The 6,052-nt window shown below is 34.7% G+C and overlaps 1 protein-coding gene and 1 long non-coding RNA gene across 2 annotated transcripts in view; one reads left to right on the top strand and one right to left on the bottom strand.

The window, feature by feature from the left end:
- LOC114149750 (protein NLRC5-like) overlaps window positions 1–6,052 on the top strand; it is a 1,536,511-nt gene that overhangs the window by 510,672 nt on the left and 1,019,787 nt on the right. The gene's annotated exons all lie outside the window — the stretch shown is intronic.
- LOC114149825 (uncharacterized) overlaps window positions 1–6,052 on the bottom strand; it is a 461,125-nt gene that overhangs the window by 450,282 nt on the left and 4,791 nt on the right. The gene's annotated exons all lie outside the window — the stretch shown is intronic.

The following is a 6,052-nucleotide window of genomic DNA, read 5'->3' as shown; positions in this document are numbered from 1 at the left end:
ATTTAGAATATCAATTTCAATAATTCAGTTCAAAAAGTGAAACATTTACATTCAGTACCCAAAATTTATTAATTTTGATAATCAGGTTATGAAAACCACAAATTGGTTCTCATAAAATTAAAATATTACACAAGATCTGTCCAAATGTCAACTATGTTAAATATTTTTAAACCATAAAATGTATTTTCCTAAAAATAAAAAAAGAAGCAGGTAGCTTAGTGTGTTTTATGCAAGTATGGAAAGCTTAGTGGAAGAAAAAACTGAAGTGTAAGTTATATTCATCACAGTTAACACAAAAAACAGCTGAAAACAGAATAATTTCATATGCAATTCACTTTTTGAATTGAATTATTGTAATAAATCAGTGATAATCTATGTTGAGATTCGTCTTTGGACTTATTTCTGCAAATCAAACACGTCCATTATCATTTCCTTGAGCCGTATTATGTTTTCCGCAGTATTTATTGTTTTGGTAATAATCTAATCTTGGTTGTTTATGAAGGTGAAGGAGAAACCCAAACCAAAGTACTACGGGACGGTCACTCCATATCCAAACTTCAATGCTAGCAGTGACGCGTCGATCCTTCAGAGCGCCATTGAAAGTAAAAGTGAGTGATCAGAAATGTTCTTGTTTCTAAGTTTTAGATACAAAGGCTGTGAAATGTGTTTTATTTTTGATAAATTACTGAAAAACTTTACCATTTCAGGTCATTTGAGGTTTTTATTGAGGTTTTAGCTTTGTAAAAGTGACTATTTAGCAATGGTTGTATTTTTCTCTTTCTAGAAGTGGATGAGGATGTGATCGGTGCCATTCTGGCGAAGAGAAACAACGAGCAGAGGCAGAAAATTAAAGCCGTTTACGAATCGTCCTTTGGAAAAGTAAGTTGTTGCTGGATCCTGAGTGCACAAAGATGCGTCATCACAGATCCTTCCTCTGCAGCCGTCGAAGCGTCCTTCTTTTCCCGGCTTTAAAGGGAATACTGGTGTATTCTTTCTCAAGGTTCCTGGCGGGACAAAGAGGAGATTTTTGTTCTTGTAAAAATGGCGGACAGAGCAAGAGAAGATTACAGTTTTAAATAACTGAAAACGGTTGCTTAGACATGTTTTTATATTATTATAAATTTGGTACAAATTTAATTTAATGAAAAGTAGGTTTAACTGAATAATAATAAAGTTCAGCATCATTGAGACACAGGACACTGAATACTACAATAAAATTCACTGTTATGTATTGAGAGTTTACTAACAATGTCTTACAATAACATATTACATAAATACATTAAATAGAGAAGCTTTAATGGCTTTAGAATTGGTGGAATTTCTGATGTTCTTCTTTAATCTCATTTTCTAAAATGGAAACAAGTGTTTTTTGATTAGTGTGAGGGTATTTGTGAATTGGCTAAGTTTATAATAAGATTAAAAATGTCGAATTGTTTGTACTTTAAGGTATTGGCTGGTCAATGAAGCCAAACAATACATGTTCAAAACAAACGGAGAGATCCGGTTCAATTTTCTTTTAGCTTTTTGCTAGCTTGTGTTTAGCCTCGTCACGGTTGCTAGGCAACGGAGCATTCGCTGAGGATAAGGGCGGGAATCAATCTGAAAGCTCGACCGTCCATTTCGACAGCCGCTCACTTCCGGTCGTCTTATTTTGTTGTCAGATTTGATATTGTGAGATTTTATTTTCCCTGCTTTCAAACAGGTAACTGTGTCCGTATGCTTTTCTTTTCAGCACTTTTAAAAGGTGAATTTGAAGAAAAGTTTAGTTAAATACAGTATTAAATGTCACCACCAGAGGGTGCTACATTCTACTAATGGGACTTTAATGATGCTTAAACTACAGATGCATCTCAGTAACTTCGCCATGAAGTTTATTTAAGTAATTCAGGTTCAAAAGTGAAAGGTGATTAAATAAATTTAATCCTCTGATGTTGTGTTTTCCAGAATCTGGTTGAATCCCTGAAGCCAGTCCTCAGGTCACATTTGGAGGATGTGGTTCTGGCTCTGCTGATGCCTCCAGCTCAATTCGATGCCTACCTGCTCAGGAGAGCCACCCAGGTAAACCAGTAATGATTTACAATCTTAACTGTGATCAAAAATACTGAATCCTTTCTATCTGTAGTAGAATAAAACAAGTTTAAAATGCCACTATTCATAAATGTTAACATAAAAAGATGCACTTTTGTTCTATTTTCAGGACCAGAATGAAAATATTAATATTTAAAATTAATTCACATAAATTATCTAGAAGTAGGGATTATGTAGAAGAAGAAGCTCTCAGGATAATTCGTCAGATTTTGGTACCAGACCACCAGCAACAAAATGGTGAAAAAATGCCTTAATTTTGGTCCAACATTTTTGCCTTTTACCTTTTTTGGGGGGAATTTAGTTTAAATGATGATCTTGTTTCTGTTTTTGTCCTGTTCATTCTGCAAAAACATAAAACCTTACCAAATAACTTTGGTCTAGATTCTCACAGAAATATCTTAGTGCACTTGAAATACTAACTCACAAGTAACTTCTCAGGAAAATAGGAGCTTGTTTTAAAGAAAACAATTCCTTAGTATTGATGAAACAGTTTTAGTTCTATTGGCAGATAATTTCACTTATAACAAGTCATTTTTTAAATGACTATTGACCACCATGTGCTGGTGAGATAAGCTAGTGTAATTTTTGAATTGTGGTCGGGGGCCCACACAAAATCAGCCCAGGGGCCACATATGGCCCGCGGGCCGCCGTTTGGTCACCCCTGTGTTTTAGGATCAACGTTGCCGTGCGTTGCTGATAAATTTCTTCGTCCCGTTTGCTGCCACAGGGTCTGGGAACAGACGAGGACGTCCTCGTCGAGGTTCTGGCGACGAGATCCTACGCAGAAATTCAAGAAATAAAGAAAGTCTTCAAACAAGGTTTTTATGAAATCCTCCGTTTACACGCGGTTCTCATGTGACGTCGCACTTCCGTGAACTTTGTAACTGACAGTCGGCTTGGCAGGCGGTTGCTATGGAGTTGCTATGACAACGGTAAACAAGCCAGAAGCTAGGAACTAGCTCTCGTTTCGTTCCTATCTAACTTATAAACAATAAAAGCACATTACAACTACTTCATAACTCTATCCACCTTTGTGTAATAGTAATATAAAATATCTGTGATATTTACTGTATTTACTGCTAAACTAGCAAATTTAGCATAGCTACTGTAGCTTTTGTCTGCTAGCTAACACAAACATGTAGCCTGTGTTTGTTACTACATGTTCTTACTCTGCCAGTCACCAGAACCTCGTTATTCACTTAAAGAGTTTGTGAGTCTTTTATTGATCCGTTTAAACACTGATTGTATTCGTCTATAGATTTCAGGCCAACTCTTTGTTTACTACATAATAGTATGAGATGAAAACACTGCAAAAACACAAAATCTTACCAAGTAACTTTGGTCTAATTTTTGTTTCAAATATCTTAGTACGTTTGAAATACAACAAAAGTAACTTACAATTAACTTTTCAGCAACATCTAGGAGCTTGTTTTAAGTAAATAATTCCTTAATAATGAGAAAACTATACTAGTTCCATTGGCAAATAATTTTACTTACATTGTAAAAATGTTTTGTTGTAAGGGAAATAATCTGCCAGTTAAACTAGAACTTTTTTTAATCAATATTAAGGAATTGTTTACTTAAAACAAACTTATATATCTTGCTGAATTGGTTAATTGTAACTTAGTTTTATTTTATTTCAAGTGTAATAAAATATTCACACTAGAATCTAGGCTAAAAACACTTGAGGTTAAGGTTTTGTGTTTTTGCAGTGAGGAAGCTCTGTCTCATACAGGTCGATCCCGACAGCAGCCATTTTGTTCCTGTATCTTTCTCACTGGTCAAGACTGTCCATATATTTTCTTCTGTTCAGTTTAAAAGTTGAACATTTTGATCTGAATTTTGTCAGAGTACCAGAAGGAGCTGGAGGAGGTGATTAAGGAAGAGACCGGCGGTGACTTCACCACAGCACTGCTGGCCATGCTCAACACCAAGCGAGACCAGAACACTGTGGTCGACATGGAGCTGGCCAAAAGGGACGCCAAGGTAGAAATTAAATTAAGAAACGCAGTCTGAGTCATTCAACTTTGGTTATTTTGTGATTTTTCTTTATTTTTATTGTTTTGATTTGTGTACAAGTATGAAAAAACCTAAGTTCATGTGTTGAAGTTGAGATTTTAAGATTCAGGTATTTCTTTGTGCTCATTTTATTTTAATTTTTTCTTGTCCAGATTTTGTTTGAAGCTGGTGAAGGCATCGGCAAAGCAAATGTGTCGACCTTCATCAACATCCTGACCACGCGCAGCGGGCCGCAGCTTTCTAAAAGTGAGTCACAGGAAAGTGTTGATTGTTGGGTTTCACCTGGACAAACAGGTGGAGCAGCACCGACAGGTGACCGGGTCACACCTGGGCACCAAACAGAAGACTGGCTGAGAAATATTCAATAACCTGAACAAGTTATGTCACAATAATTTGAGGTGATGTTGCGTTTTAATCATACAGGAAAGCATTCAGGCCACTAGGGGGGGTACATTTTTCTGAGATTAAATTTAGGATTCAGATATTTTCATATCAAACTTTCTGCTAAAAAGTTTGAATCAATATTTCCCTCCCAAAAAATTCTGGATTCAAAGAAAAAAATTATTTATGAGGAAAAACAAAAATTTTGAGATTAAAATTAGAATTGAGAGTCTAGAGATAGGATTTTTTGACATTTTCAGAAAAAAAGCATTAAAATTCTGAGGAAAAGTCTATTTTTTTTTAGATTAATTAGAATTTTGACATTAGTGGTAAAATTCTGATATTTTTGAAAAATTGGCCATAATCTTCTTCCATATGGTCATGTAATCCAATTCAACAATTATTCTTAGCTTTTCAAGAAAAAAAACCCCAATATACAATACAACAATAACAATACAATATCTTCAACTTTATAGCAGAAATATATTTAAAAGCAGTACAACATATATTCTGTTCAGTCGTTCAAACATGAAATGAAAGTTTTGTTTTTGTTTCCTGCCAGCGTTCCAGCATTATGCTGCCATCAGCGACGTCACGCTGCCTAAAGCCCTGCAGATGGAGCTGAAGGGAAACATCGAGGACTGTCTCATTGACATCGGTAGGAGGGCCTGTCACCAAAACTCATCACTCTGTGTTATTATTATCACGATAAACAACAGTACTGCCATTAACAGACCATTCCCAACTAATAATATGATTAGTAATGGCTTGTTAATGCAGGTATACTCACTGAAATATAAAAAGTCCTTAATTTCTAAAGAGAATTTAACACTCCAGCTCAAACATTTTAAATATTCAGGGTATTAGAATTTTATGTCTCACTTGTTGAATTTGTGAAAAAGAAATACAATGAATTGCTCCCTCTAGTGGTGGTTCTAGATGTGGCAGCTCCTTATAAATCTAATAATTTACACATTTACATCCTAATCAAATTTTTGACTTAACAATCTCAGAATTTATTTTATTTTTTAACTTTTCTGAGATAAATCACAAATTTCAGAGGTTTTTTTCTCGAAAATATTTCACTTCTGGATCTCCAAAAATATTTATTTTTTTTATTTTCAGACTTGAGTCAAAACTGAGCGTTTCTCAAAATCTTCTGAAATTAATTTAAAAAGTTTTTTTCTAGCAAATCTTTTGACTTCAAACTCAAACTTCTGCATTTTTTTGTTGAAAATTTCTGTTATTAATATTAAAATTTTGAGTTTTTTCTATAAAATGTTTGACTTTTGGATCTCAAACATGTTTCTAAAAATGTGAATTTTTGGGGCAGAAATTAGCTATTTTGTCTTTATCTACAATGGCCCTAATATGTTGTTTTGCTCTTAGAATTGGATCTCAAACTGAACAGAAAATTGTTTATTTTTTGTTCAGTTTCAGCCCAGCAGCATCCAGCTGGTTTAAATGTTTCTCACCTTTTTGTTCATTTTAAAAAGGTTCTGGATGCGTTGAGCCGAACCCTGAAGCTCCACAGCTGGGAGACACAGAAACATCTGGACTCTGT

This window comes from Xiphophorus couchianus, chromosome 8, assembly GCF_001444195.1.
Source record: "Xiphophorus couchianus chromosome 8, X_couchianus-1.0, whole genome shotgun sequence".
NCBI classification, from domain to species: domain Eukaryota; kingdom Metazoa; phylum Chordata; class Actinopteri; order Cyprinodontiformes; family Poeciliidae; genus Xiphophorus; species Xiphophorus couchianus.
This window is presented reverse-complemented; position numbering and strand designations above follow the sequence as displayed.